Raw genomic sequence first — 10,063 nt, 5'->3', positions numbered from 1 at the left:
CCCTTAGCTGGTTCACCACCTGTGCAATCTTGGCACCATCCAAAAAAAGAGATTTTGAAAAGATGATGTAATTTCAGCTATCTTAAAACTTATTCCAAACTATACATAAATACTAGAAATGGAACCAGCAACCCAAAAAACCTATATTATGTGTAAAGCAATCTAAAACTGAAGAAGAGAAAAAATAAAAAATAAAATGAAACCAATTTACAACAAGCAGGCTTAAACACAATGGCAGCATATGCAGCGAAGATTTCCAAAAATCCAGTGACATCCTAAAGCTGTGGACGGTGTCCATTGGAGGAAATCCAGCATGCACACTGAGAGAGTAGCTGTGAAGGAATGAAAGGACCTCCTCCTGCTAAACCACTAGATGGTACTCTCTGTGATGATCTCAGTTTTTCATAACCATCATTTAATACAGTATGTTAATTTTATTGAACACGTGCATGTTTATTTCTGCTGTTTTTAATATATTGTCATTTTTCTGGGGATGCCATTTTGTGTCCTGTGTTTTGGTTGGTTCTCACCATTTTGAGACTGTGTTTGTGTGGCTGTTGCCATTGTAGTTTGCTGTTGTTATGCCTATTGCTGCTCACGTGATATGGAAGGCACATCGAGTTCTAGCTGTTTAAGATGGCAGCACGTAGTAGTTGTTATCTGAGTATTGGATTTTTTTCTATGAACAAACTGCATGGTGATGATATTTAATGGAGCACAACGCCGATAGTGTAGAACTTGTGTCTTGAATTTTTGTTGTTTGACTTTAACTCTGGCTTATTTAACTTTGCTTGTTTTCTCTGATTTTTTGAACTGCTTGCTTATCTTCTAGTTTTCCTCTTACAATGCCTTCCATTCCCAGGTTTTCTACACTGCTCAATAATAAACCTTAGAGTCCCAGGTCCTCCTGGGCATACACTATGCTTTGTGGTCCCAGTTGAGAAGCACTCTTTGTCATGCTGGGAGGAGACACTCCCTGGACAGTTATATATGTCTGGTCCTATATCTGAGGGCTCAAATAGGGTGATCTGTTGGCCTTGGAATTTATTAGGGCGAAACTGATCTTGAATTTAAATGTAAGGATGTAGCAGAAGCAATTCACAGATGGAGGAAAGGATGGTTTCCCCCTAGCCAAGAATTTTTATGAATATCCCCAGACAGGAAGGCTAAAACCACCGAACCAGCTTTTCCAACATGAAACTTTTCTTATTTAAATAATTATTTTTAAAAAAATCAACAAATATTCAAAAAATCTAAATATAAAATTCTAAAGAAAAAAGAAAAATACAAAATAAAAAAACCTGCGGAAGCAGGCTATCATGTAATTACTTATTCAACCAAGAAACCGCATGAGAGCCACGAATGACCAGAAAAGGCATAAGGAAGTGAGGAGACAGAGGCAATAAAAACAAAATATAAAACAAAAGCAAACAAGGAATCAGGCATACTTTACAGAAGTAACAAAAAATGAAAACAACAACAAAACAGAATTGCAATCCTAGCAGAAAATATGGAGTTTTGTGTTGAAGGAGCATTTCCTCTCCTCCATGTCAGTTGGTCAACTAATTACATCCAGGGATCAAATAAAATAAATAAAAGAAAGAAAGAAAGAAAGAAAGAAAGAAAGAAAGAAAGAAAGAAAGAAAGAAAGAAAGAAAGAGAAATTTTCTACATCCTAAATCAACAGAAACCGCTATGGACTGTTTTATTCACTTTTGTATCTTTTCTTTAACTGTTCCTACTCAATGGGTTGACATCTACATATGCCTAGGTAAAATCTAGATATACTGTATACTGTATATATTTATTTTTATATATGTTACTGCAATGTGTGAAAAGCTGGTATTGTATTGAATACCTAGGAAATCTATATAGGCATTCTTCACAATGCCTAACTTCATACATTCACACATATTTATTAATTAGATCTGGTTGTTCTGCCTATTGCTAGGCTTAATGTATAAATATTTTAATTAGAAAACCTTTTTCTGATAAGAGTGAAGGTTTGCTTTGCAGTTTGGTGGTTAAACCTTGCTTAACAATACCTGGTTGATTTTTCATTTAGTATACATATATTTATTAGAAATGATCATAGTATTAACGAATGATAATAATCCAAGTAAATGTGGTATATCCTTATTTTTGTTGATTAATCCAGGGAAAGGCACATTGAGTTGCAAGTAAATGTATGCTAAATAAATAAAGTTATTATTATTATTACCTAAAAAATTCTGATTAAAACTAGGTGGTGACAAGGAATGTGGTTCAATAGTGGAGTGACCCCATCGGGTCAGTTTGGGTTTGACATGTTGTTTAGCAGTTCCAATAAGACAATCCTTTTCTATTTTATTACTACTTTTACTCTGTCTCTTTTATTAATAAAAACTATCTTGTTTGGAGCACCCACAGCTAAAAGAAACTGTCAAAAATGTACCTGCAGTTAAAAGGATGCAAACAAAAAAAAAAAAAAAAACAGAAAGCAAAAAATGCTTGTGACGTTATGTAAAGTAACATAATATAGCATAACATAACAATACTTATTCAGTAATAAAAAGAAAAAAATATATTTTCTTTATTTTTCTGAAATGAGTATGAAATGAATGAAGAGTACTTTGATTATACAAAGCAAAAAACAAACGTGATTCTTGTTAAGAATCGTTTGTAACTACCAAGATCAAGTTTTTATACTGTACATACATTTTCTGAGATTATGTTTCCATTATAGGTGTGTAGAGACCTGATGCCTCTCCTGGCATCATCAGGCACAAGGCTGAAATGAATCCTTACTAAAACCTCAGTTATAGTTGGGCAATTTAAAAGTACAAACAAATATGATATGAGCATGTTTGAGATGTTGGAAGAATCTGTAGTAGCTGGAGAAAATCCACACAGCCACTCGCCATAAGGGGTAAGAACCCTGTCTGAGCTTTCTGCAAACATTGTATAATTCTCATTATCATGACATATATTTTTATTAATTTTAATTTGAAGTATATAACATTCCATACAATCAAGTCAAACGCACATCCGAAACTGTTTCTCAGAGAGTTGAAGTCAGGGCAGGTGATGAAACGGTCCTTACGGATGACACTGCAGTTGTGACCCGTTGGGCTGGCTACTTTGACCAGCTGATTAAAGCTAATCCTCTGGCTAGGATGTTGGATATCTCTGGGTCCACGGTTCTTGAGTCTGATCCTCCAATTAGCTGTGAACCACCCAGTCTCACTGAGATTGCACAGGTGGTGAACCATCTGAGGGTAGAGAAGGCTGCAGGGATCTGTGGTATCCGGGGTGAACTTCTCCAGGCTGGTGGTAAGGCTGTCCCCCTGGCATTGCAAGAAATCTTTGCTTCCATTTGGGAGACTGGCATCATCCCAACTGACTGGAAAACTGGACTTGTCGTCCCTATCTGGAAAGGGAAGGGTGATCGCCTTGATTGCGGTAACTACAAGGGGATAACACTGATCTTGGTGCCTGGTAAGGTCCTTGCTAGGGTCATCCTCAGTAGGATCTGTGATCACTTGCTCACCTACCAGTGACTGGAGCAGTCTGGTTTTACACCTAAGAAGTTTACCATCAACCACATCATGGCACTGCGGGTTCTCATGGAGCACAAACACGAAAATCAGCAGAGTTTTGTTGCAGCCTTTGTCAATTTTCATAAAGTGTTCGACTCAGTTGATTGAGCTGCCCTATGGGACATCCTGAGACTTTGCGGGATCCCCTCAAGGTTGCTGGATATTATGGCCGGTCTATACACTGGTACTGTGAGTGCTGTACAGAGTGGAGGCAGAACCTCTGCATTTTTTCCAGTTGATGCTGGGGTTCATCAGGGGTGTGTTCTTGCTCCTACTCTGTTCAATGCTTGTATGGACTGGGTGTTGGGCAAGGTCGTGGGGTCCAGCGGCTGTGGGGCATCTGTTGGTGAAGAAACACCTTCTGCTGTTATACACCTAAAATCTGAAATAGCTTGCCAATAGGAATTTGCCAGGCTAATACAGTGGAGCACTTTAAAACACTGCTGAAAACACATTACTTTAACATGGCTTTCTCATAGCTTCATCTTAGTTAAATCCCGATGCTCTGTATATTCAATTAATTATCATTATTTTTCATGGTGGCTCTAAAATCCATACTAACCCCTACTTTCTCTTCTGTTCTTTTTCCGGTTTTCTGTGGTGGTGATCTGCGCCACCACCACCTAATCAAGGCACCGTGATGTCCTTACATTGATGGATTAAAGGCCAGAAGTCCACATGACCATCATCATCAAATTCTTCCATGAGAACCCTGAATACAATGAGGACTGATTGAGGTCATTTACTGTATGTTAGGTAGAATGTCTAGAGGGGACTGGGCGGTCTCGTGTTCTGGAACCCCTGCACATTTTATTTTTTTCTCCAGCCATCTGGAGTTTTTTTTTTTTTTTTTCTGTCCTCTATGGCCATTGGACCTTACTTTTATTCTATGTTAATTAGTGTTCCCTAATTTTAATTATTTATTTTGTCTATGTTCTCTTTCTTCATCATGTAAAGCACTTTGAGCTACATTGTTTGTATGAAAATGTGCTATATAAATAAATGCTGCTGTTGTTGAAAGATTCACTGATCTTGACTTTTCTGACAATGCTGTGATCTTTGTGGAGTCAATGGAGGCTCTGATCAGGGCGCTCGAGAGACTGAGCGAGGAGTCTGAGTGTCTGGGCTTGCAAGTGTTCTGGATAAAAACCAAGATCCAGGTCTTTAATGACCTCTTAGGCACAGCCATCAGCAGTGTGTCTATCTGAGAAGAGAGTGTTGACCTTGTTGAAAGGTTTACTTACCTTGGCAGTGACATTCATGTCTCTGGTGACACTTCCTATGAAGTCGGTAGACAGATTAGGAGTGCATGGGGGTTCATGAGGTCACTGGAAAAGGGGAGTGTGGTGCTCCCGATATCTATGCAAAAGGACAAAGGTCCAAGTTTTTAAAGTCCTGGTGCTTCCTGTCTTGCTATATGGTTGGGAGACATGGACACTATCCAGTGACCTGAGACGAAGACTGGACTCCTTTGGTACTGTGTCTCTTCGGAGAATTCTTGGGTACCGCTGGTTTGACTTTGTGTCAAATGAGCGGTTCCTCATGGAGTCTAGAATGAGGCACATTACCTGCATTGTGAGGGAGCGTCAGTTATGGCACTTTGGCCATGTTGCACGTTTTCCAGAGGGTGATCCAGCTCGTAAAATCCTCATTGTTGGGGACCCGTGTGGCTGGACCAGACCAAGGGGATGCCCATGTAACATTTGGCTACCACAGATAGAGGGTGGGACTGGACCATGTGTCTGCCTGGGGGGTTGCCAACCAGGATCCCAAGCTGTTTCGTCACGTGGTGGGTGTGGCAACGTGCTGTACCAGTGCATGCTCCCCAAATTGACAACAAACCAACATTCAACCCCCAGTCTTGTTATATTCTCTAATTCTAATTAATCTTTTAACATACAAGACACATTAACAGTGAGGTGGCTAACAGGCCCGGCCTTAGGCATAGGCGAAGTAGGCGACCGCCTAGGGCCCCGGATCAACTCCTTGGTCTAATTTTCACGCATTTTGCAGAGCTTCCAGGGGGGCTCCACCCCCCTCAGGGGGCCCCTGGACCCCCCTTTCGCCTAGGGCCCCATAATACCTAAGACCGGGCCTGTGGCTAATGTGAAATTAAAAAAAAAAGAATTGTTTCTTTTCCTAAAAGGAAGTGAGATCTACAACTATAAACGTATTCTGCTCTGACTTCACAGTTAAGATCTTAGTTGAACTTCTTTTCAAAGTATTTTTATAGTCACCTAACAATCTGTTGCATAGTTTCATGTTAAAGAGACCATGAAAGCACACTGCATAGGGGCATTCAGACCACCAGGAAGAGAAAAAATGCCACGATCAAGCCATATACAAGGCACATTTCTGAGATTTATTAATTTCGGAAAAGACAAAAAGGCAGCATGGTCAGCTTCCTGGGCTCTTACGCCTATTTTATCATTGCTTCCTGAACAAATGTAAAAAACAAAAAGCCCTTGTTTACTCAGTCTCTGGCTGATGGACTACTTTAACTTTATGGGTCTGCTACCACAATCTCAAATCTAGCATTCAGTAAAAGGTGTAGTTCCTGGTCTTCTGACAGCCAAACCAGAACTGATAAGGAAGAGAGCTCTTTACTCCTTCTGGGGGCCTGTACAGGATGTGTCTTCCTTGGCTCTTGTGGTTGTGTATGGTCTGCTTTTGCAGCCTTCTAATCCTTATTTGAAATAGAGTTCAGTTTTTAACTGCAGAAATTTGAACAATTTAAAATTTTAATAAGTGTTATTTTTGGTTGCATAAAATAAGATGTGTAATCTGTAATGTATTACAGGAATGCAGCTTCCCTATTTATGATCTGATAATATTTTAATTTCCATTGTGTATTAAAATAGTGTGTCAATACTTGTTTGCACTGAAACTGAAAGACAGGTGACAGAGCTGGAGGTGGCCGAGTTAAAGATGTTAAGATTTGCATTGGGTGTGACGAGAATGGAATGGATAAGATTAGAAATGAGTACATTAGAGGGTCAGCTCAAGTTGGATGGTTGGGAGACAAAGTCAGAGAGGCGAGATTGCGTTGGTTTGGACAGGTGCAGAGGAGAGATTCTGAGTATATTGGGAAAAGGATGTTAAAGATAGAGCTGCCAGGCAAGACAAAAAGAGGAAGGCCTAAGAGAAGGTTTATGGATATGGTGAGAGAGGACATGCAGGTGGTGGGTGTAACAGAGCAAGATGCAGAGGACAAGAAGATATGGAAGAAGATCTGCTGTGGCAACCCCTGACGGGAGCAGCTGAAAGAAGAAGAGGATTGAAATAGAAAAAGTATAAACTTGTGAGTTATATGACAGGGCTATTTACAATAAAAGTACTCCTAGAGTAATTTAATACCATAAATGGTAAAGAAAACAAGAGGTATAGTTCATCAGTTATTTAGTATTACATAGAGTCATTATTTGTTTATTCTCCTGGCCATTCCACTAACGCCAGGAGCCAGAAATGAAGAAAAGAACATTTCATTTAAATCACGTCCATTTTTATTGATAAAGTTGTGTGTATCAATGCTTATACTGGTGGCAGTGTGGACAACCCATTGGGGTACCCCTTGACACTCCAAATCACCAGTGAAATGGAATTCCATCCATCCATCCATCATCCAACCCGCTATATCCTAACTACAGGGTCATGGGCGTCTGCTGGAGCCAATCCCAGCCAACACAGGGCGCAAGGCAGGAAACAAACCCCGGGCAGGGTGCCAGCCCACCGCAGGGGACACACACACACACACACACACTAGGGACAATTTAGAATCGCCAATGCACCTAACCTGTATGTCTTTGGACTGCGGGAGGAAACCGGAGTACCCGGAAGAAACGCACGCAAACACGGGGAGAACATGCAGACTCCACACAGAGAGAACCCGGGAAGTGAACCCAGGTCTCCAAACTGCAAGGCAGTAGCGCTACCACCGCGCCACCATGCCGCCCCTGAAATGGAATTAACATTGAAAAAAAACTACACTACGCAGAACATCATATTTGGTAATATATATTATGTTAGGGTAAAAAAGGATGAAAACTTGTGATGTGATGGATAACAAGCCTTTCTCTGAGGAAACTGTTAGCAATTAAAATATAAAAAAATTCAGATTCTAAATAAAGTTGACTTAAATATAATTATTGACTTTAAAACATGCCAGGCTGTTAGAAAAGCTGATGTGTGGTAACTAGAAAAATCAGTGCAGGAAACTGAAGACATGATCACTGATCAGCTTTTTGTCACTGTCATATTTTTAACATTACTATCAGATTTATGCAATCATATGAATAATTCAAAGGTCAATTGTGGATGATTGGAAGGACACTTGAAACATTGAGAAAGTTTTGGGGTGTAAATAAATTCAAACAAAACAGACACTCAATTATGTATACAGAGATATTTAAATAAACTAAAGAGGTCTTCTTCATGATGTGTTTAATGGAAATCAAACAGGTCATCTTCGGGAGCTCCATGCTATTCAATGTTCAGGTCCAATATGAGACGCCATTCTCTGGGATGTCTATTCTGTTATAATCCTCTGGCATTTAGGGACAGAGTTAATTGCCCTCAGTGGGCGTCTTCTCATTGCAGTGGGTGACAAAAGAGACAAGAATGTTAGTGACTGCGCCCCCTCTCACCTTGGGGTGGTACTGCTTACTTCTGATAAACCTGGAAGGGTGAATCTCCAACGTGTATGCATGACACTTTGAAGTTAACCTGTTAATGTATGCTGAGCAGAGGAGCAAAACAAACTCTATAACTATTTCGACTGATGCAAAAGTAAGGCTCTTAAAAATCTAAGACATATGTTTCAAGGACCAATAAACGTGGTCATTTGTTTAGGTAGTGTTTCTCTCTATATCATAGTCATGATTGACTTTTCTTAAATCCAAACTCCATCAAAACAGAAAGATTTTGCAAATTGGCAGAAAAACAAAAAGTGAACTAAGTTGTTGAATGTATTAGCAGTGTTGTCATATTTTGTTGCATTTCAACAAATTTTGCATTGGAGATCAAAAGACAGTGCTACAAAGGAAAGGCTCAAGTTTTCCACGATGCTTTTATGGAAAGAAAAGAACAGAGTTTTGATGGAGAACAGAAACCTGACTGTGTTATTTATTGGTTTTTATAGAAAGAATCTAAACTTAGTGGTGATACAGTGGGTATTGCTGCTGCTTCCTAGATCCAGTATCCTAGGATCACACTATACATGTGGCATTTGCGCTTGCTTTGTTTTCCTTCCACATTCCCAAATGTGCAAGTGGTATGAGTGCACCCATTTGAGTGAAAGTGCCCAATAATGGACTAGTGTCCTGTCCAAAGCTGGCTCTTGCCTTGTGTTAAGTGCTGCCAGGATAGGCAGCTGCCCTCTGTGACCCTGAAATGGATTAAACTGAAGAGAGAAATTATGAATAAATAAGTCGTAGCATATGCCACAAGCCCCTACTTCGATTCAAACATCCAGCCCTACTGCCAGCACCTAATTTGTTGTAATTAATTTGTAATTTTGTAAAATATTAGCAACTAGACATATATGCATTCAAATCATTGCATACTACAAACCATTGCTTTAATTTCTCTATCTTGTTACTTTGAATTTGGTTCTTACAATGGTATTCTCTGTAAAAGATGCTACTTATAATACATGTAAAAGCATAGATTTGGTGACATAAACGTGGTATATTTGGTACCATTTTACTATTGTCTAAGGAGCTATGGATAAAAAATATTGGTAGAGTTTAAGGTCACATGGCAGTTCATTAACTTTGGCCATTTTTCTTGATTTGATAGACTCCTGGCAATATAAGTACTATCTATCTATCTATCTATCTATCTATCTATCTATCTATCTATCTATCTATCTATCTATCTATCTATCTATCTATCTATCTATCTATCTATCTATCGTGTTTTACTAATCTCTGATAGACAGACAGATAGATAGATAGATAGATAGATAGATAGATAGATAGATAGATAGATAGATAGATAGATAGATAGATAGATAATACTGTATTTATCATTTTACAAAAGCTCAAACAGCATGGAAATATAATAAGAAACAATAACACCCTCAAATACACAAAATAATTAGAAAAAAGGAAGAAAATGCATGACTTGATTACAGATAAAGATAAGAAAGCATGTGTGACCATTATAAAGGCATATTGCTGTAGCTATGAAGGAATCCCAGCAGCTTTTCTTGACTCAGGTCTGCTGAATAATATGTTGGCCAGAAGTTACTCAGTCTTAGTGCGTCAGAGAGAAGATGTGCAGTATACTTTAAATTGCATAGCCATTAATCAGATGTGCTTTGAGGTTTCTAATTTTATACTATTGCTAGCTATTTTTGTATTTTTAAACAGTAAATTTGTATAAGATTTTTTTCTTGTTTTTGTCAGTGTCGTTTAAATCGTAAAACTTGCTGTTATCTAGTTTTTCCAGTTTTACCTTAATAAAACACACAATACTCTGGATTT

This window comes from Erpetoichthys calabaricus, chromosome 1 (assembly GCF_900747795.2).
Source record: "Erpetoichthys calabaricus chromosome 1, fErpCal1.3, whole genome shotgun sequence".
NCBI classification, from domain to species: Eukaryota; Metazoa; Chordata; class Cladistia; order Polypteriformes; family Polypteridae; genus Erpetoichthys; species Erpetoichthys calabaricus.
This window is presented reverse-complemented; position numbering follows the sequence as displayed.